Source organism: Arvicola amphibius, chromosome 18, assembly GCF_903992535.2.
Source record: "Arvicola amphibius chromosome 18, mArvAmp1.2, whole genome shotgun sequence".
NCBI lineage: Eukaryota > Metazoa > Chordata > Mammalia > Rodentia > Cricetidae > Arvicola > Arvicola amphibius.
In genome coordinates this window covers 21784305-21807933 of record NC_052064.1, presented here as the reverse complement: position 1 = coordinate 21807933, position 23629 = coordinate 21784305, and the positions used below count along the sequence as shown (strand labels likewise).

General features: G+C 39.4%; 1 protein-coding gene and 1 pseudogene across 1 annotated transcript in view; both read right to left on the bottom strand.

Moving 5' to 3' along the window:
* The window catches only part of LOC119803842 (zinc finger protein 431-like), a 77719-nt gene extending 67332 nt beyond the window's left edge, over nt 1-10387 (bottom strand). Inside the window, exon 1 of the mRNA XM_042054282.1 lies at nt 10295-10387. The gene's annotated coding sequence lies outside the window, so the exon portion shown is untranslated. The remainder of the gene's footprint in view (nt 1-10294) is intronic.
* Nucleotides 5147-10404, bottom strand: LOC119803811 (annotated as a pseudogene).
* Nucleotides 10405-23629: the final 13225 nt, after the last annotated feature.

Sequence of the window (23629 nt, the reverse complement as noted above, 5' to 3'; positions counted from 1 at the left end):
ATAGAAACACACCCTAAAATCTGATTGGAAGAGCTTTGGTAACTCCAATGATCAACTCTGGTTCTAATTTTATATCTTCAGCTTTAGCAAGTAAAGCGTATATACATACCTCTAAAAATCACTTTAGTTGAGATGATACTAGAATAAGATCCTTCCATTTAGCAAGTGATGTTGAATTCCATTCAGTATGTTTATTCAGTTAAGTTGACTTATTTTTATGTGCATTTGTGTTACATGTGCATGTATGTCTGTGTGATGGTGTCATGTCCCCTAGAACTGGAACTAAACACAGTTGTGAGTTTCCATGTGGGTGCTGACAAGTGACCTTGGGTCCCTAGAGGAACAGTCAGTATTCTTAGCCACAGTGTCTTCTCTCCAGCCCCATCAATCAAGTACAATTCTAAATGTGGCTTTAGAAATGTGTACAGATATTATTTTCTCATTTCTTGGTGGTTGGATATTTAATGGTGGTATTTCCCTTTTAAGCATCAATTTGCTTAATTTTAAATTTCAATAGACTTGAACAAATGACAGCAAGATTAAATTATTGGGTAAATATCTTTCCACTAACAAGAACCAATTACCTTGATCAAAACAATTAACCAAATCTTGTCATGGATCTAATGATTCTTACTCTTTAATAAATTTTTCTTCAGAAACGACACTCAACACTATGCTTCATGGTTTCCTGTATTCTTTAACTTATTGCAATACAAAGGTAATTTTTTAAAATATTTATTTATTATGTATACAATACTCTGTCTACATGTATGCCTGCAGGCCAGAAGAGGGCACCAGATCTCATTACAGATGGTTGTGAGCCACCATGTGGTTGCTGGGAATTGAACTCAGGACCTTTGGAAGAGCAGGCAATGCTCTTAACCTCTGAGCCATCTCTCCAGCCCCAATACAAAGGTAATTTTATGACTGAGTGGTGAATGAGTTCTTTAATCTAAAAATTTAGTTGGTTTAATCATGAGAGCAAGGTTATTTCCCTGGGGAACAATGGAGTGGGATCAAGGGTACTTGATCCAAAATAAGAACTTGATTCAGAAACATGTTTTTATGAACTGGAGATACTGATGTTCTAGAATTAATATGCCTTCCTCTGGAGAAATTATTCCACAAAATTAAGTTTAATAAACAAAATCTCTTTAAAAACGGCATTCATCTGGGGTGGTTACTTTTAAAAAGAGGAGCCAGCCTGGAACAAAATTTGCATACCACATAAAATGTCATTTTTAAGTCTCTTTTATGTTCAGGCCCAAGGTTACACTGTGAAAAATTTAAAAAGGAACAAGAGAACCTAAGCAGTGGTTGCACATGCCTTCCATCCCAGCACTTTGGAAGCAGAGGCAGGTGGATCTCTGTGACTTCAAGGCCAGCCTGGTCTACAAGAGCTAGTTTCAGGACAGGATCTAAAGCTACAGAGAAATCTTGTCTTGAAAAACAAAACAAAACAAAACAAAAAACTAACAACAACAACAACAAAAAGACAGAAGACACATCTAACCACTTAGGCAGATGGAGATTTACAGAGCAAAACTATCTTTTTGCTCATGCATAATGATCAGAAATTCTGAAAGAACCAAGTCTAAGTTAGATTCTGGTGCTGTCAATCTTTAGTTCTTCTGGGTCATGAAGGCTGAGGAAAAGATAAACTTATTATATCAGCCTTTCCCACCTATTATTAATGACATGGTCATGAGGCTGAAGACTAAGCACTTAGAACACTGGATACTCATCCACAGGGCCTAACATTGATACCCAGCACCCACAGCTGTCTGTACCTCCAGACAAAGAGGATTAGACCCCATCTTTTTATCACCACTGATACCTGGGATGTGGGGCTATAAACCAAGCTTGGGTACCCAAGAGGAGCAGTACTTTGAGACAACTCTCCAGTTCCCACATATGTCATTATAATGTGGAAGGTGAAGGTGTCCCACGGTTTCTTCTGTCTCTTAGCACATAAATGCCCTCAGATTGTTGTCAAATGATTCAACGGATTGAATGTGAATGGAATATCTATAATGCTTATGTTATTGTTATCACAGTTTTTTTGTGTGAGTAAAGATAACAAAAAGTTGGTTGAAATCAATCTGAGTCCAGCCAGATTTTATTAGCAAAAGTTACATAATTTTAGATAGACTGTGTTAGAATTCCTGAGACAGGATACTTCCTCATAGCCATGGATGCCATGAATTTATTATGGGCAAGAAGCTGGCCTCACTAAGATCAGGCCCAGCCACAATCTCGTGTGCTGTAATTATAGCGATACACCTCTAAGTCCAGTTGAAATATGTGTTTTTAAAGGACTTATCATTGAATCTGAGAAAAAAACATAATAAGATTTAAAAAGGAGCATTATTGTTTTGATGAATAGTAATGATTCTTGAAATTCTATAATTTAAATGGCCAAATGATTTCATGTTATCAATAATGGGTTATTTGCTTTGCAATGTTAATTCCATTCATTTAAAAATGTTTGAGGTGTGACCGTGTGAATACACCTGTGCCATGATGTAGCATGACAGCAAAACTAACAGGGGTCTATGATCTACTTCCGCTTTGTGAGTTCTAGTGATTAAACCTTTGAGTTATTTGACCGCAAATGACCTCAATGGCACTTCTTGTGAAGTGAAGAATTTGAGGAAATTTGTAGAAGTATTGTGCATAACCCAGAGATAGAACCCAGGTCAGACTTAGCAGCAATGGACTTTACTAAATGAGACAATTTTCTGGTGTATAATTTTGGTTCTAAGAAACTGTTATAACTAAATGTGTAGTCCTCAAAATGAACAAATTTTCCTGTTGTAATATTTCTTCAAATTGAATTTGAGCACCAGTGTATTGGCTCAGGGGGAAAGGCGTGTTGTATGTAAGACTAGAAACCTACCCTCAATTTCTATAGAACATCAAGCTGTGGTATTAGATACACAGTTGTTTGCTGGTTCTCATACATTATTACATCCATATCAGATAAATGAAAATCTTTGAATACACACATGAGGGATTTAATTTTTCTTATAATTTCTTTTATTAGTCATTTTAACATTTACCTTGTTAAATTCTCTGGAAAACACAGCACACTTGAGTTCATCATCTACCCTTGGACTTGTACTCAAGCGTAAGACAAATGAGCACCATGAGTTCAAATGTATCCCTGAATCATTACTGACATCCAAGGTCAGATGAATAACAACAAAATCTCAAGGGAATTTGTGAAAACATGAAAATCAAACCAGGAACACAAACCACCACCCTTATGTGTAAAGCATGCTCAAACATGGCCTGATGTTTCAATAGCCAATAGGAAAATTTTATGATGGAGGCTCCATTCTATACATTACAGAAGAAAAATACCTACCACTAGGTACAGACAAAACAGAATATGAACAAACGTCATAGAAGGAATATAAGGTCTACAAAATGAACTTCACTAAATGGATTTGCCATGCACACAGCACACTTTAGTGACTCCCTCAAATATTTTAAAATAGAATCCACAATACAATGATCTCCTCCATCAGTCTTGAATGAACATGGTATGTAATTTACTTGCTCAAATACTATGATGAAAAATAATTTTTCTTGATTCTAAAGAAATCCATCATGTTTAATGTCATTAACAAATTTTTTTCATGAATAGGAATGTCTTCTTTATGAGTTTGTTCCTATTGCAGACTTAAAAGTGACCTAAATAGAATTTAAAACATTTATAGCCCTAGAGTCTTGGCGAGGTGACTAAGAAATGTTCATTCCCAAGACTAAGGTCAAATTTTTAACAACTTCCTGTAATTCCTGCTACAAGAAGTGATACTTTTCTCAAGATACAGAATGCACGTTCAAATAGACACACATACACACACACCACATAATTACAAGTAAAACAACATTTTAATCAATTTTTCACTCATGAACATATTTCTCCTGTAAGCATTCATCACTCTAAATGAGGAGTTGAGGCATCTTACAGCTCACTTACAGAGTTTTTCTTCATGATTGGTTCATGTAAAGAGAAAGCAAAGTCAGGAAACACCTACAGTTGTGAAGAGAAGGGCACCACACTGGATGAGGCAACAATGTTCCTCTCTGACAGAGAGCCATCACAGCTGAGATCTGCTCCATTCTTCTAAGAGAGTTTCCCAGCAGACATGTCTGTTACTGATCTGCTCCACTCCCCTAATGGAGTGCTTCAAGAGAGGTGTCCATTGCTGCTGTGCTCCTCTGGGTTAAATGAGTTTCCAAGTAGAAGTATCAATTATATCTCAATTCAACTCCACTAGGGAGTTTCTGATCCATTCCAGTGAAAGAAGGTCTTCACAGAAATGTCAATCAAGAGCTTTATTTGGGTGGGAAGAGAGTGACAGCCTCTCCCAGGGTGGAAAGGAACAGCTGCCAACTGAATGAGCATATGGCTCATATAGGGCTTCTTAAAACCAGATCTCTTCTAAGGAGATTTTGAAGGTGGAAACTGGTCAGATCTCAATCCATGAGTTGAACAAGCTGAGACATGGGCTGGATTTTGTGCTCAGAGAGTGGTTGGCTTTGTGCTCACTTGGACAAGGCTAGAGTGTTTTTTTTTTACCTCTAGCTTGAGAGCCAAAGTGTGTTTCCTTCACTGGCTTTTGGCTCTCTTCAGGGTGATGTTGTCTCTATAACTAGCTCTAGATTCAGGGACAAAGTGTTTTCCTTTGGATTGCATTTCGGTAACAGGGTGTGATTCTTTGACTGGCTCTTTCTCTTGCACATAGGTCTTCATAAACTCAACAATGATGGTTTGTTCATTAGTTTGCTTGTGCAAAAAACGTTATTATAGTGAACAGAATTATTGACACTATCAAATTTTTTTCTACAGAATGAATGCTGTTACTTATTTGACTGTAAGTGTATTTGCTTACAATCTTGAAAAATAATTTAGAATAAGTCAGGTACACAAAGAATATTGTAATTTGTAAAAGCTTTCTCATGTTGATTACACGAAAAGTTTATTTATAGAGTTTCACTGCAGTATGATTTTTGTCATATTTTTGAAGACTAAATTTATTAAAATTATAGTTTCCTTCCTCAATGGTTTATTTAATGTATTTGCAATTATTGTGACAAAGGATTTACCACATAGATTCTATCCATGGTTTTTCTCCTATATGTGTACATTTATGCACTTGAAGATGAATGAGACATGAAAAGGCTTTATCACACTGATTTCATTCATACTGTTTTTAAGCCTTGGAAGATTACTGTCATCTGCAAAGGCTTTACCACACTGAATACATCCATGGAGTTTCTCTCTTTTGTATGTTCTTTTATGCATTTGAAGATCACTGTGCTGTGCAAAGCTCTTACCACACTGATACCCTTCAAAGTGTTTCTATCTAGGGTGAGATCTTTTATGCATTTTAAGATTACCAGAAGCTGCAAATGCCTTCCCACACTCATTACATTCATACGGTTTCTCTCCAGTGTGTATTCTTTTATGTACTTGAAGTGTACTGGGAGCGGCAAATGCCTTCCCACACTCATTACATTCATAAGGTTTCTCTCCAGTGTGTGTTCTTTTATGCACTTGAAGAGTACTGGGAGCGGCAAAGGCCTTCCCACAGTGATTACATTCATAGTGTTTCTCTCCAGTATGCGTTTCTTTATGGATTTGAAGATTCCTGTGAGCTGCAAAGGCCTTACCACACTGATCACACTCATATGGTTTTTCTCCAGTGTGTGTTCTTTTATGGCACTGAAGAGCACTGTACTGTGCAAAGACCTTACCACACTGATTACATTCATAGGGTTTCTCTCCAGTATGTGTTCTTTTATGCCTTTGAAGAGTACTATGAACTGAAAAGGCCTTACCACACTGATCACACTCATATGGTTTTTCTCCAGTGTGTGTTCTTTTATGGCATTGAAGAGCACTGGACTGGGAAAAGGCCTTACCACATTGATTACATTCATATGGTTTCTCTCCAGTGTGTGTTCTTTTATGGGTTTGAAGAGTACTATGAACTGAAAAGGTTTTACCACACTGATCACATTCATAAGGTTTATCTCCAGTATGTGTTCTTTTATGGGTTTGAAGACTACTTGGAGCTACAAAGGCCTTACCACACTGATTACATTCATATGGTTTTTCTCTAGTATGTGTTCTTTTATGGGTTTGAAGATTACTGGGAGCTGCAAAGGCATTCTCACACTGATTCCATTCATAGGGCTTCTCTCCAGTGTGTGTTCTTTCATTCCATTTAAGGTGCCTGTCATATGTCAAAGGTTTACCACATTGAATATATACTGAAAGTTTCTCTCCAGTTTGAATTCTTTCAGTCCTGCAAGGATAATTGGCATATATAAAAGCTTTACCACATTCAATACACTGTTGTGCCTATACATTTCTATGAATTAATTTTATAATATGTTCCAATTATAAAGGGGAATCTGATACTAACTTTTTAAAAAAATATCTGTTTGTTTATTATATATACAATATTCTGTCTGTGGTTATACCTGCAGGCCAGAAGAGGGCACCAGACCCCATTACAGATGGTTGTCAGCAACAATGTGGTTGCTGGGAATTGAACTCAGGACCTTTGGAAGAGCAGGCAATGCTCTTAACCTCTGAGCTATCTCTCCAGCCCCTGATACTAAGTTTTTATAACTGTGTCTAGACTCATGTTTTGCTCTTTAATTAGGCACTGTTTTCCAACTCAGAAGACACCTCCGATGGTCAAGTCCTTTCTATTATGGCTTACCTTTTTACCTTCACAGAAACTTTTCTATATATTTTATACATATATGAAGAGAACTGGATGAACTCAGAGCTTTAACATTCATGAATTCTCCTATACTGTGAGTCATATTGCATATGCTATGTGAACTAGGACACCCAGGATTATTAGCACAGTTCTAGAACTCATAGGACTTTTTGCAGTGTGAGTTTGTTCATGTATTAACAATGAGGGTGGAAAACCAATTACTTGTATACTTGAATCAAATTCAACAAGTTTACTCAACTTGGGGACTACTGGTTATCTAACTGTTCTTAGCGAGTGGTATGTTATATCTGTCTATATCCATATGCTAATACAGTTGTATCAAGAATAATGTATAGTATACATAGTAAAGAAGAATAACAAATAAAAGATTTCCACATTGAATTCTCAGGGTTTGACTTGCTGTTCCTCACAGACTTGTGGTTTAGATAGCAAGGTTTCTGCAGAACAACTTCCACTTGACTCAACTCGAACTGCTTCTCTCACTAAACTCAGCACAGTCACAAGAAGTGTATGAGGAATACAAGATTTACTATGGGCTATTGGTTTAGTACAATGTTTTGCAGATATACTTATCTTTTTAATGTGTTTAACTTTTGTATTATGAGTAGCAAGAAAGAATTTTTTTGCAGATCTACAACAAAGCTCTCATGGTGCTATGCCTCAAAAGATATCGTTCTAGCCATTGCTTTCCTGACTTCTTTTTTAAAAGAATGTCATTCAAATGCAATGCACATATATGAAATATGGATTTGTAAGGATTGGATAACTGTTAGTACACTTAAAACTGTGCTTATTTATTTTGCTTTAGACTAAAACTTTCAGGACATAAAAATTTCATCAGAGGCACATTGTTATCAGCTTGCACATGAAAATTACCTTTTATGTCTTCTAGAAAATAAACAATGTTCTTTGGTATTACAGTCTTCCCAAATGCATCCTAAAATATAATATCAGAACATGTATGTTATATTATTGAAAACTGTGCAGTATTTAAGCTGTTATCTTAAGAGACCCTTAGAACTATGACTGCTTTATTCAACTCATTCTTATTCTTTCTAAATCAAATTACAGAAGAACATCATTAATCAAGAAAAAGTTGTCCCCTTATTTTGAATCATGAAGGAAATTCATTTTTACCTACAGAAGCGAGGTTCCTGTAGGTCTCCAGCATCACATCTTTGTAGAGATTCTTCTGGGAAGGATCCAGCAAATCCCACTCTTCCCGAGTGAAGTTGATATGCACATCATCATAGGTCACTGCCTTCTAAAATATTCCATTCATGTGTTTAATAGAAGCATGATGGTGACAACATTGTAAATGTATACTTCTTTGACAGTATAGTCATAAAATTGTGGTGTTCCCCACTATTACTCCATGACACGGACAGTCACTTTAGAAGGAAATTGAATACAAGAGTCACGTCTGTCATTTCTGTACCCTTTGAATGGGATACCACCTTACAAAAGAACTGTTATTAATAGAGACAGCCAAGGAAACAGATCAACAGGACATAGTACACTGAAAAAATTGTTTGAAGAAATACTAATTGCAAAATAGAAAAATACAGTGGACAAACTTGATGTATTGACTCATGCCTTTAAGCACAGCACTCAGAAAGCACAGCTGTGTATATTTGTCTCTGAGGTGATTGCCAGCCAATCTATGGCATCATGTCCATGTCCATGACGGGTGGAAGTACACATTAAGACCCTGTCTCCATAGCAAAAGTCACTGAAACAAAAAAAAAAAAATCAGATTGAAAGAATTCAGAGATGTTTACTGAAGTTCTTACAAAGAATTATGCATTCACTCCAGTTCTGTATTCATATTCCAGATAGCGAAAGTGTCCTATTTTAAAGTACAATACCAAAAACATTTTATGAAAAGGCACTTCATGTTTAAAATAATTACAAATGGACAGATGAAAACACTAGCAATATTAATGTTGGGCATAACAAATTGACACAGTTCAGGAAATATGGCTGAGTACTACTGAGCTCTTCCTGGTCTTGAAAAGAGGTGGGCACAATTGTCAGTATTTACATGGGGATCACAACTATTTATAATCCCAAGTTCCGGATTTCTGAGAAGTTTTGATCACTCTGATGACCAAGTACTCATATGGAAAAACTACATCTTGCTGGGCATTGGTGGCACACACCCTTGCTGGGCCAAGTGATCTCTGTGAGTTCAAGGACAGCCTGATCTACCCAGTGAGTTCCAGAATAGTCAGGACATTCTACAGAGAAACCTTGTCTCAAATAAATTTTTAAAAAAGAGAATAGCATCTTGTATACTTCCAAGGGAGAAATGAAAGAAATGAGAGAATTATAAGTACAAACTATCACATGAATTTAGGAGGAGGCTATTCAAACAAATCTATACAATGGGTACACAGGGGATCTCAAGAACTTTACTAAGAGCAGAGTGGCTATGAAGAGTTGGGTTCGTAGGATCTGAAGCAACCCCTCCACAAAGGCATGGCACCAGACCATTACCAGCTCCCCTAAGCATATTCCTGGTTTTAGAGAAGGAGCTCTGTCTTATTATCAATACATCAGGTCCTTAGGGAAACTCACAAGGCTTAAGCCCCAGGCTGTTACTAGAATTCCAGGATTGTTCCTCCTTCCTCAAGAGAGCGCAAAAGAAAAGCCTTGATTGATCAGGTTGCTCCTCCACACAACAATGTTTTGCATTTCAATCATAGGTCACCTGCTGTCATATTGCCCATCTGGAAGAACTGTGCTTTTCTCAAACAGAAAACTGGAACTTTATACCACATCAGTCCTTAAAGTAGGTTAGGAACCTGTCATGCCTCCTTTAAAAGCTTGTTAGTGGTTGGGTTTTTTTTTTTTTTTTTTTTTTTTTGATATGGTGATGTGCCTTGTGTCTGGTTTAAATCAGTGCTGGCTTCTTTGTAATGGTTTGGAGCCAAATAATTGGACAATCCAGTTGAACAATGTGTACCCTAGCATCCTAATCTCTAACAGCCCTGCTCACGTTTATCTTCTGGGTGTTTTAGAGGCAGTCCTCCCTCAGCTAAATTCTAATTTGTGAGACTGAACTATTCCCAAGGCATTGGCCAATCCTTTATATCAGCTATTCTACTCTTCTACATTGCAGCTTAGAACTGCAGCGCTACCCAACGGGTGAGCTGCCTTGACAACATCCACACAGTTAAATATAAATGGAGATTGTATGTAAGGTTAAATGCAAAGTGCTCAATTTCAAGAAGATACTGGAGAAACTAGGCCTCTCTGAGTTTGTCATATGGAAGGTGTCAAGAAAAATGTTTGGACACACAGCACCCTGCTCCCAATTCTCTAAGCAGATTAAGGCCACAGCGCAAACTTATTCACAGGCCTGTCCCTAGGTCTAGGAATTAACAAAGACCGCACTGGCCTTCACAACACAGGGAATCTGGCGGCCGCTTCCCTCACGGATCCCGGGAGGACACACCAAGCTGTCTCCTGCACCTCACCCTCTGCTCCTCCCCATCTGGAGACAGCATTCCCCCGCTCACCATGTTGTGGTTTCTCAGCTCGCCAAAGCTCTCAGTTCATCACCTGCCAGCAGCGGCAAATTCACCGCGGCACAGGAAACCACTTAAGACAGCTCCTCTGCAAAGCCGAGTCTGAACGTGGCTGCCCGGAAGAGCCCTGCACTGCGTATGACTGGCAGGTCACCTGGACGGCCTGATTGGCTAGTGTGGTCTGAGTGACAAGCACACTGTCCACAGGGCTGTAGTGTGCTTAAAGACACAGCAGAGTGCTTCCTGACCATTTCTCCCACCCCAGTCAAAGCTCTTTTCTTTTTTTTCTGTTTTTTTTTTTTCAAGGTAAGCATTTCAATAGCACTTGCCCTTGGCTACAAAACCAGACAACGTCACAATCTTGCACTCCACAGGAACTTTCCCTTTTTCCTTCAGAACACACTGTGGCTCGCTGGCTTGTACTGTGCACTGTGCTTCTCTAGGTGGGTGTAGTGATTTCCTGTTCCAGAGGGAAAAAGATGTCCAGAATATTAACAGCTAAAGAGAATTTTAAGGTAACAAAAAATGATTGTCATGGTGTTAAAAGTGTGCACTGCCACCAAGCAGTTAAAGATGGTCATATCGTCTCAAATTATACAGATTAATGGAGGTTAGGCATGGTGATACCTCCAGAAGTTTCATTACTGTACAGGATATTTTGGCTATCCTGGGTGTTTTGTTATCCACTTCCTTCCCTGATATTAATTTGAGTAGTGTGCTTTCAAGGTCTGTGAAGATGTTGGGATGTTTTAAATTATTTATGGCTATTGTAAATGGTTATGCTCCTCTGATTTCTTTCTCGGCTTCTTTATTGTTTGTATGTAGGAGGGCTACTGATTTTTTGAGCTGATCTTGTATCCTGATACCTTACTAAAGGTATTCATGGCTTGTAGGAGTTCCCTGATAGAGTGTGTGAGGTCACTTATGTTACTATTATTTCATCTGCGAATAGCAAAAGCTTGACTTCATCCTTTCCAGTTTGGATTCCCATGACCTGCATTTATTTTCTCTTTGCTCTAGCTAGAGCTTCAAGGACGATGTTTACTAGGTATGGTGAGAGTAGACAGCCTTGTATTGTTCCTGATTTAGTGGGATCATTTTGTGTTTCTCCCCATTTTTTTACGTTTGCTGTAGACTTTCTGACTATTCCTTTCATTATGTTACGATACCTTCCGTGTATCCCTGATCTCTCGGGGACCTTTATCATGAAGGGGTGTTGGATTTTGTCAAATGCTTCTCAGCATCTAATGAGATGATTATATTTTTTCTTTCAATTTATTTATATGGTGAATTACATTGCCAGACTTTCATATGTTAAACCATTCTGCATCTCTAAGATGAAGCCAGTTTCATCATGGTGAATAATTTTTTTGGTGTATTCCTAGATCCAGTTTGTCAGTATTTCACTGGATAATTTTGCATTAATGATCATGAGGGAGACTGGTATGTAATTCTCCTTTTTTATGCTTTGTGTGGGATTAGTATCAGGGTAACTGTAACATCATAAAATGGATATGTTTGTATGGAAATGTTCCTTTTCTTTTTAATTTGTGTTACAATTTGAGGAGTACAGTTGTTTCCTCTTCTTTGAAGTTCTGGTAGAATTCTTCACTGAAACTATCAAGTCCAGGATTTTTTTGGAAGAAGGCTGTTGATGTCTAATTCTATTAACTTGAAGGTTACAGGTGTATTTAAATTGTTCACTGTGCCTTGATTTAATTTTGGTATGTGGTACCTATTCAAAAAATTGTTCATTCACTTTATATTTTCCAAGTTTGTGGAATACAAGTTTTGAGGTATGATCAAATGACTCTCTGAATTTTCTCAGTGTCTGTTGCTCTGCCCTCCTTTTTATTTATGATTTTGTTAATTTGGATGTTCTCTCTCTGCCTTTTGGTTAACTTGTATAAGGGTTTGTCTATCTTCTTGATTTTTTTATAGAACCAGCTCTTTTTTACATTAATTTTTTTATAGTCTTTTCCTTGTTTCTATTTTATTGACTTCACACCTAAATTTGATTATTTCCTGTCATCTGCTCATCCATGGTGAGTCTGCATCTTTTGTTCTGGATTTTTCAGGTGTGCTGTTAACTCACTAGTGTGAGATTTCCCCACTTTCTTTATGCAGGCACTTAGTGCTATGACCTTTCTTCACAGCACTGCTTTCGTAGTGTCCCATAGGTTTGGCTATGTTGTGCCTTCATTTTCATTGTATTCTAGAAAGTCTTTCATGTCTTTCCTTCTTTCTTCTTTGACCCATTGTTGATTCAACTGAGTACTATTTACTTGCCAAGGGTTTGTAGACTTTCTGTGATTAGTGTCCTTGTTGAATTCTAACTTTAAAACATGGTGATCTGATAAGACACAGGTGGTTATTATAATTTTTTGTGTCTGTTGAGGTTTTCTTTTTTTTCTTTTTTTTTTTTTTGGTTTTTTGAGACAGGGTTTCTCTGTAGCTTTGGAGCTGGTCCTGGAACTAGCTCTTGTAGACCAGGCTGGTCTCGAAATCCCAGAGATCCGCCTGCCTCTGCCTCCCGAGTGCTGGGATTAAAGGCGTGCGCCACCACCGCCCGGCGAGGTTTTCTTTATTACCATGTATGGGGTCAATTTTAGAGAAGGTCCATGAGGTGCTGAGAAGAATGTATATTCTTTTGTGATGGGGAGGAATGTTCTCTAGATGTCTGTTAAGTCCATTTCAGTCCTGACATCTGTTAGTTGTCTTATTTCTCTGTTAAGTTTCTGTGTGGTTGACCTTGCCACTGGCGAGAGTGGGGTGTTGAAGTCTCCTACTATTAGTGTGTAGGGTTTGACTGTGATTTAAGCTTTAGCACTGTTTCTTTTACATATGTGTTTTCTCTTGTATTTCAGGCATAGATGTTCAGAATTGGGATTTGGTCTTGATGGATTTTTTCCTGTGATAACCATGAAGTGTACTTCCCCATCTCTTCTGATTGATTTTAATTTGAAGTCTGTTTTGTCAGATATTAGGGTAGCTATATCTGCTTGTTTCTTAGGTTCATTTTATTGAAAATCATTTCCCAACCCTTTACTCTGAGGCAATGTCTGTCCTTGAGGTTGAGGTGTGTTTCTTATATACAGCAGAAGGATATATTCTGTTTTCATATCCATTCTCTTAGCCTGTGTGTGTCTTTTTATAGGTGAATTGAGTCCAATAATATTTGGAGATATTAATAACCAGTGATTGATAATTCCTGTTATTTTTGGTGGTAGTGCTTGTGTTTCCTTTCTTTGGGGTTTGCTGATAAGGGGTTATCTGTTGCTTGTGTTTTTGTGGGTACAGTTAGCTTTCTTGAGTTGGAGTTTTTCTTCTATTTCTTTCTTTATGGGAGAATTTGTGGATAATTATTGTTTAAATCTGGGTTTGTCGTGGAATATTATGTTTTCTCCATCGATGGTGATTTAAATATTTGCTGGGGCTAATTGTCTGTGTTCTATCCATGGTCTCTTAGTGTCTACAGCACATTTGTCCAGGACCTTCTGGCTTTCATGGTTTCAATTAAGAATTCAGGTGTAACTCTGATAGGTCTGCCTTCATATATGACTTGGCCTTTTTCTTTTGCAGGTCTCAATATTCTCTCTCTATTCTGTATGCTCTGCATTTTGATTATTATTTGGTGAGGGGAATTGTTTTTGCTTCAGTCTATTTGGTGTTCTGTAAGCTTCTTCTACCTTCATAGTGATGTACTTCTCTAGGTGGGAAAGTGTTCTTCAACGATTTTGCTGAATATGTATTCTGTGCCCTCGAGCTGGAGAAGTTTTCCTTCTTCCTTCCCTGTTATTCTTAGGTTTGAATTTTTCACGATGTCCCAGATTTCCTTGATGTTTTGTGATAAAAATTTTTGAATTTAAAATCTTCACTGACCAAGGTTTATATTTCTTTATTAGTACCTTCAGCTCCTGATATTCTTCCATCTTTTCTATTTTGTTAGGTATGTGTGCATCTGTTGTTCCCATTTGTTTAAATGGATTTTTCATTTCTAGAATTCCCCTTTTTGGTGTTTTCTTTATTGCCTTCATTTCAGGTTTCAAGTCTTGAAGTGTTTCACCTCTTTGCTTCACATGTTTGATTATTTTTTTCTTGGTTTTCTTTAAGAGCTTTGTTGATTTCTTCCATTTTTGTTTGCCTTTTCCCCTGTTTCTTTAAGTGAATTTTTTATTTCTTCTTTAAATCTGTCCTTCATCCTCTTAAAGTTATGTTTAAAATGATTTCTTTCTGCCTCTTCTGGGTTAGGCTGGTCAAGTCTTCCTGTAGTATTTCTATTGGGTTCTGTTGTTACCATGTTGCTTTTTAGGTTGTTGAATAAGCTCTTCCATTGGTACTTACTCATCTCTTCCTCCAACTGTTGCTAACAGAGTCTTTGCCTCTTGGTACAATCATTGCAGTTACTGTCTGTGTCTTTGGGGGCTGTTTTTACATGCTCTGTACTGACATTGTTTGTGTCTTAGGGAGTGACTTAGGACTCTCTTGGCCTTCTGTCTTGGTCCACTGTCTTGGTCTGCTCTCTTGATATTCTCTGTGCAGTAGTAGTCTCTGTTTCAGAGTTCCTCTGAGGCCATGCAGGACAGAGGTTTTGGGGCCAGAGGAGGACTTTTTGTTTGAAGGCTCCTACTCTGAGAGTTTTGGAGCAGCCAAACTGCTAGAAGTTTGTCTGCTGACTGGATGGATGACAAGAACCTTACTGTACTGGGGGCTTAGAGAGTGGGGTATCTAGCTGGGTGGGTGTTCACTCACCTCTTTGCCTGCTGGACACTGATATGAATAACTGGGAAAAGAGGCTGACTGTACACGGAAGAGTCATCCTGTCTGATTGTGTCTTGACCTCCTCCTCAGCTGAATCCACCTTTTGATCAGCATTTACATGGAATACAAGGATCTTTATACTCCTTTTCCCATTTGCAGAGATTTTCACATTCTCCTTCCTCAGATGTCTTCTCTCACCAATTTTCTAATCGTGCTCTTTACTAATCCCTCAGCATCCAGTCAACCCACTGGATAAAGTTCATCAATCAGTTCATCGCTAGTTGTAGATTAGACCATTTCTCCTTCCAAATAAACTGCATTCAAGTGTGCATTGCTTGATTTTCTGCCCACTGCGGACATTTCCTTTCACAAGCATCTTTCAGGGTTGTCCCAACCAGGAATTGTAATCCTGCAGCTGCCTAATTCTGGGTGGTTCGTGCATGATGTATTGAACCATCAGCCAGGGCCTAGTCATCTATTTCTCATTCAACCAATCATAGGGAATAGGCTATAGGTGTATTATTGACAGCAGAAGGCATTGTAACATGAGTAGAAACCATTGGAAGTTGGGCATCTCTTCATGTAGCTTCCTTGTGTCTTCAGGACCGACTTGGTCCTGATCTCTAATATCTAATAACCACTTCCATTGGATAACAGGTTGAAGCTGTAAATGTCCTACTTTATAACTTGATAGATCCAGAAATACCCAGCTCATGATGGGCATTTCACATCACTTGGTATGGTGGTGACTGTAACGATTTCAGCCACATATGGTTGATACTCCTAGGTTCTAGGGGTCATGTAGGGCCAGACAAGCCCTCAGGCACCCGGGGATATTAAAGGCTCCCTCCTGCATGATCCACATATAATTCAGCTAAGCCCTTGCCCGCTTACATGAGCCCCATCACCTGCATATGATGTAGCCATGCCAACCCCTGTGTGCATGCACCGGGCAGCTTTTAAAAGCTGGGTGAGCCATCTTCCTCCCTCTCTCTGCACACTGACTTCCCACGCCTGTGCACGTCCCCTCTAATAAACTCCTAAGAGTGTTTGATGTGTGTTCTGTGTTTCCTTCTTCTTAAGACAAAATCCTAAGATTGCGCAGCTCTGCTAGCACATAGAAGTCCAATCAATTAGGTGAAATGAAACCAAATCAAAATGCCCATCATTTTATAAAGTACAGTGTCCTCTGGTGGCCGATCCCATGTTGGAAGACAGGACAGAGGGGAGCCCATGCAAACTGGGAACCAAGTGTTTCTCCTCTAGGATCCCACCTAAATACGCTGTGGGAGTGGTCCTGACTCCTCCCTGGGGGGGGGTTACCTGGCATGCTGGGATTTGTAGTCCAGGCTAATGCAGCTCTTAGTCCAGGGAGTGTGGGGATGAATGCCAGGGGCTGGAGGCTAAGCTCCAGACTTAACACTTCTCATTTGTGCCAAGTAATTTCAGTGACCCCCCTGTCAAATGTTCAGTTTTTTCCCAGTGAATTCAATTAATTGTATGTGTTTGCATATTTGACTATATTTATTTTTGCAAATGATTTTATGTTCAGCAGTGGCAGACACTTGGAATGAATTTAAAAGCTGATATTGTTCCAATTCTCCAGTGATCCTTTTCTTGAATGTTATTCAGGTTTCTTGTTCTCCTGGGTTGTGTGATTTTTTTTTTTGTTTGTAGACTATGTAGCAGCTGTGGCCTTTGCCTAGTCAGCCTGTTCAAAGCAAAATCAGCTTTCCCTGAGAAGAATAGAGATCATCATAACTGTTCCTCCAGAAGCACTGTCTAGAGGGCTGTTAGGTGACTTTCCCTTGATGTTTTCTGGTTTTGTGTTCTCTATCTTCTGTGTTTGTGAAAATTATGGTGTTGGTGAAGTTATCTTTTAGAATAAGCATCAAGATTGATAATTGACTTTTCACAGTGTCATCCACTTGAATTTCAAGCAAGACCTTATGGTACAGTATGAACATGCCAGAGGCATTTCTTCCCATCGTCTGTCTCATTTACATTTGTTCCTACATGATTTTGAGGTAAGAACGTCCCTAAATGTCTCCGCTTTTACATTGCGATTATTGTTAACGTGGATTTGTTAACTGAGCATGCTTAAGGAAAGGGAGAACATTGCATGAGCAGGTTCAGACTCCCTATGTAAAATCTCCATGCTTCATTTGTTGAGGAAAAACACTGTTTTGAAAACAACTCCTACGCTCTTTATGCCTCCAGCAGGCAAGAATTTTTTCTCATTTCATCTGTCTTGGCTGTTGAAATGTCTGGCTATTTTTGTTAGTTAAAACTGACTACCTCTGGGATCATCTGATACACAAAGAATTGATTATACCTGAGAGAGATTTTACTTAAAGGTTTTTGAAATGGGAAAATCCTCCATTAATCTGTATAATTTGAGATGATAGGACCCACCTTAAGCTGCTTGGTGTCTGTGCACACTTAACCAGTGAGCCATCTCTCCAGCCCGTGTCTGTGCACAGTTTTAACACCGTCCCTCATGAGCAGAGGCAGTGGGGTTTTCTGCATTTGACACCAGTCTGGCCTACAGAATGTGTTCTACAACTACACAGAAAAATTCTGTCTTGAGTCACACAAACACACACACACACACACACACACACACACACAAACCCTGAATCAAACAAAGACTATGACCCAACTTTAATCAGCATCTTACATTCTGGCAGCAGCAGTCACATATAAAGTATTTTGAAAAAGAAAAGTCTTTTTTTTTTTTGCCTCTGTGCTCTAGCTCTGGCTGGTTACCAAACTCATTCCTTTACTAGCTCTAGCTCCTACTTCATTGTAATTTTGGTGAATACTTAAAACCAGCTGAGTCCCAGAGCCTTGTGGGCAGAACAGCTACTGGATTCTTCACTTGACCTTAGACAAAAGGCTGAGAAACAAGCTATTGGATTCTGCAATTGCCATTGGTCGGCAGCTGTTCGTAAGTTTCCTGGACCACAGCTTGTGAGACATTCTAATACGCCTACTTTTTACATACATGGTGAGATTCATTCTACCTGTCCTGTTGATGTAGAGAATCTTAAATACTGCAGCTGTATATTTTATTCACCTGACCATGGAGGAAGATGTGCTGGCTAACAATAGTGCTCACGAAGACATTCTTTCTAGCTCCATTATTCTCTACATATTCAAATTTCCATGAACACTACTCTTTTTATTATTATTCATTTGCCTGGAGTTTGCTTCGAATTTAAGGAATAAAACCCATAAAACAATGGAGCCATCATCCAGCTTTTTGATGGGGGGAAAGACCAATCATCTTGATTGAGATCTGGTTCCTGCTTTTCTTTTTCCTGTTGTGTGAAATCCCTGTGAAAACCTTGTAAAAAGTATCTTCAGTTCATCTGACCCCAGCATGAAGCCACAGAGCAAATATTTAATTTCGTAACTTTAAAACTCTCTTTAGTTGTTAGTATTCTAGGCATCCTTAAACAGCGGGACAGAAACTACTTCAACCACCTAGCGCAGTGCACCGTACAAGTCACGCAGTGTGCCTGAAGAAAAATAGAAAGTTCCTACGAGTGCAAGAAGATGACATTGATTGCTTTTGTAGGCAGGGGCAAGTGCTATTGAAATGTATATGTTCTCAGATCTGGAGAAGTTCTCTGTTGGTGTGAATGGAATGGACAGGAACCAGTATTCTGTCTCTTTAAGCACACTATAGCCCTATGGAAGGTGCTCTTGCCACTCAGGAATCTCTAGCCAATCATGCACTCCAGGTGACCTGCCAGTCAGAAGCAGGGCAGGTCTCTTCCGGGCAGCCGCCTTCAGTCTTGGCTTTGAAGAGGAGCTGGCGCCAGTGGATTCCTGTTCTCGGGTGCAGTTGCTGTTGCAGAGAGATGATGAGCTGAGAACTTTGGTAAAATGGAGAAGCACAACATGGTGAGTGAGGGAACGCTGTCTCCTGATGCGGAGGAGCAGATGGTGAGGTGCGGAAGACCCAGACTTGGGTCTGGGTGGGAACCTGCTGCCATGTTTCCTGTATTGTGAAGTCCCTCGTTGTCCCTGCTAACTCCTGGGCCTTGGGTCAGGCCTCTGAATAACTTTGCTCTGTGGCTTCATCTGCTTAGAGTATCGGGAGCAGAACGCTGTGTGTACAAACACCTTCCTAGTCAACTTCAACAGGGTTGATGCATTCATGGAAACAAGTTGCTAAACTCAGAGAAACCTAGTTTCTCCAATATCTTCTCAATCTTGAGCACTTTGCATTTAAGCTTTAGGTATAATCTGAATTTATATTTAAATTTGTGGAGGTTATCAATGGCATCTCACGTGTAGTGTAGCTCTCTCCACTATACCATAATGTAGAAAAGTAGAATTGGTGATACAGTAGATTGACCAATGCTTAAAAAATATTAAGTCTCACAAAGTAGAATTTAGCAGAGGGAGAACTGTGTCTAAAACACCCAAACTGTAAGTATATGCTAATGATGGCTGGTAGAGATTAGAATGCCCGGGTATATATTGTATACCAGGATTGTCCAGATATTTGACTCCAAACCATTTCAAAGAAGCCTTTACTGATTTAAAAATAAAGTCACTGCTGGGTAGTGGTGGTGCATGCCTTTTGTTCCAGCACTCGAGGCAGAGGTGGGTGGAATTCTGTGAGTTCAAGGCCAGCCTGATCTACAAGAGTGAGTTCCAGGACAGGCTCCAAAGCTACAGAGAAACCTTGTCTTGAAAAATAAAAAAAAAAAAATCACTAGGCCCATCCTAATATCAAAGAACAGGTCTCTTACCAAGCTGCTCAAGGAGGCACTACAGGGTCACAACCAACCTTAAGGCCTGGCATGTCATAAAGTTCCACTTTTATTTTTGAGGAAAGCATAGTTCTGTCACATGAGCAATATGACACCAGGTTACAGACATATATTTGAAATGTAAAACACTGTTGTGTGAATGACTCAATCAAGGCTGATCAATCAAGGCCTGATCAATCAAGGCTTTCATTTAGGACCTCAGGCAGGGAGGAGGGACATTCTTGCAGACCTAGTAACAGCCTGGGGCATAAGCCTTGTGCATTTCCCTAAAGACCTGATGTATTGATAATAAAACAGAGCTCCTTCTCTAACACCAGGACTATGCATTGGAGAGCCCATAATGGTCTGATGCCCAGGCCTTTGTGGAGGGTTGCTTCAGTTCTTGACAATTCACCCCTTCCCACCATATGGCGCTATGGTTTCAGTACCAATGTGCTCTGCAGTTAGCCAAGATTTCGAGATACCATATGTACCCTTTGTGTAGAATTGTTGGACTAGCCTCTTCCTAAATTTGTCTCATTGTATCATAGTTTCTGCTGACTTCATATAATTCTTTCATTTCCCCCTAGGAAGTAGTAGACCAGGCTGGCCTTGAATTCACAGAGAGGCACAGGGCTCTTCTCCCTTTGTCTTGGGATTAAAAGGCATATGCCACCACCACCTGGCAAGATGCTATTTTTCTTTTTTCTTTTCTTTTCTGGGTTTTTTTTTTTTTTTTTTTTTTTTTTTTTTTTTTTTTTTTTTTTTTTTTTTGGTTTTTCAAGTCAGGGTTTCTCTCTAGCTTTTCAGACTATCCTGGAACTAGCTCTTGTAGACCAGACTGGCCTTGAACTCACAGAGATCTGCTGGTAGGGATTAAAGGCGTGCCCCACCACCACCCAGCTAAGATGCTATTTTTCTTAAGAAACTTACTAGGCATGGGACATTCTTCTGCCACACCTCCCCACCCTATCTTTTTTACCTTTTACTTGTCCAGTCTTTCTCCTCCCATGTGATCTTCACATTAGAACCCTGTCAGTGAAGAATGACCTGCGGTAACAGGTCACTGGCATACTTGAGAAAATATTCTGAGAATATTTTTGCCTAAATATTTAGACTGGCAAGTTACCTGTTTCTATTTCAGTTGTTCAAAGTATAATCTGCACCATTATCCTAAGGGATACTTAAGGATAAGTGTAGTGATGGGAGCTGCAGGCTGCATTCCCGCCCGGCTCCTGGCTGCCTGGGTAGCTTATGCCCCGAAATAACAACACACAAACTGTATTCATTTAAACACTGCCTGGCCCATTAGTCCAGCCTCTTACTCACATCTTGATTAACCCATATTTAATAATCTGTGTAGCACCACGAAGTGGTGCCTTACTGGGAAGATTCTAGCGTACATCCATCTTGGGTTGGAGCTTCATCGTGTCAGACCCAGAGAAGAGAGGCATGGCATCTGTCTCACTTAGGAGAGGCGTGACATCTGACTGAGCCATCTACTTCACTTCCTTCTTCCTGTTCTGTCTACTCCACCCACCTAAGGGCGGGCCTATTAAATGGGCCAAGGCAGTTTCTTTATTAACCAATGAAATCAGCTCCAACAGAAATTCTCCCACATCAGATAACAGCATATATTGAATGCAAAATCTATCTAACCTAGAGCTCCCCTTGAGCATTGGACAGAGATCAATGCATAACATCATTAAAGAGACTTTTCTTTATTAATCTTCTAAGTGTGTGATGTTATTTCTCAGTGGAAAGACATATTAATTCTAGAAGAACTGCATTTCCATCCTGATAGAAATATTGTTTCTGAGACAACTTCTGTTAAATCCCTATTCTCTGGAGCACATGGCTATAAAGCCTATTTCAACTTTTCAAAATAATTTTTGAGATTAAAACTACATCATCTCTACATTGTCTTTGCTTCCTCCCAGCCCTAACATGATCCTGATTGTTTTCTAATTCATGGTCTGTTTTTGTTTAACAACAGTTACAAAGTAACCACAGTTACACAGGAACAGTGATTACTTTATGAATGTGACCCGTGTTTTTCTGCAGGATTTCCCATCTCTGAGCCGATGGGATGGCAGCACTGGAAAGTGAGTGTGCAATGGAATGTGCACCCTGTGCTTTGGATGAGTAACAGGATGTGCTCTAGGGGAGTGGAATAATGTGTACTAATTACAAACTTTCTAAACTGGGGCCCTGTCTGCTGGGCTGGGTGGGAGGGCAGAACTGGAAGGACTGTGCTGTCTGAGTCATTTGATCTCTGATCCTCCTATAGAGGAGCTGCTAATATTGTGAGACCAAGCTGGGTTGCCCTAGCCAGTGAGGGATTCTGGGAAGGGTTAGAAATGGGGAGTACTAGTGGCAGTTTGTGGGCTCTTTCCATGATTCTATTCTGCCTCTGCAGTAAGAGTAGTAAGGAAGATCATAAGCTATACCGTGGTGAGTGTTGGGTGTTCAGGTCTGTTGAACTGTCATTTCTGCTGTGACTTGGACTGATCATGAGCCAGAATGTAGTTATGTTGGTCCATGTGGTTCATGTTGGCAGTGGCCCTTGTCCTCTGAGCCTCCCCATGTATGAATTTACTGGGGCAGGGGAGACTCTGGAACTGGAGGATATGATGCTAATTGTCCAGAGTACACACATGGGCACTGCTCTTGGTGTGCAGTGGGAAGAGAGATTAGAAAACTGAATGTCTAAATTCCAGAAGTTCTCAATATTGCATTCCAATTTCAAATTTGTGTTATAAAGATTACAAATAGTTTAGGACCTGGTAGGAAATGATAATATTGATCTTCTAGCAATGCATGATTAGAATGCTTTTAATGTGATGCTGCCACTAGCTGCAATGGTGTGATCCAGTGAAGCTTAGTTCCAGGGGACAAAGGAGTTTCTGATCTGCAGAGATTTTTCAGGTGTGCATTGTGTTGGGCAAGTAGATAAAGCATAATCCACATCTTGGGTCATAATCCATGTAGCAGAAAATAAATTTTAAATCATTTTTCTTTTTTTCCATAAACAACTTTCTTCATGACACATTATTTTAAAAAACCTCATCCCTTGTAAATGAGTTTTAAAAAATAAACAAAATCTAGCTCCCACCTCATTTTCAGTTCTTCCCATTCTCTCTAAATAATAGGGAAAAATGCAAAGAAAAAATAAAGCAAGAACACCTGATAAACAAACAAACAAACAAACAAAAACCAATACTGCAAAACTTCCCAAAACAAAGTAGTGTATTTTTCCGGGGATAAGTGGAATTTACACTGAATCCACTGAGAGTGAGTTCTTTCTGCAACAAAATCCTGCAATGAAAGATACTCAAGACAGAAAAATAAACATAAAAGCAACAATAGTTCACCAGACAAATTGGAGAGGCAGGAGCCAGTATGAAAGAAAGGCAGAGTGTGCCTAGACCTGGAAGGACAGGAGCAGGCAGGCAGGTCTGCAAAAGGCAGGGAGAAGATAAGGGTAGGAAACAAGCTGAACAGATTGGTGCCCTTCCAGAGCTCTGGGTGAAAAAGCCCTCCTACCACCCATGCACACCTATCCAGAAGAGAGTGGAGTGGAGCAGGCAAACAGGGAGCAGGTTGAACATTTGAGAAGTGTCCATATCGAATCTCCAGAGGGAACATGTCACTGCTGCCCCACTCTTTGGGCCTACCCTACTACACAGAGCAGGTCCCTCCTAAGTTAGTTATGGGATTCTCCCCCTTCCACAGTATATTTTCCCATCTTCTGTTTTTCTTTCTTTTCTTTTAATTCTTGTTTTTGTTCCCAGAA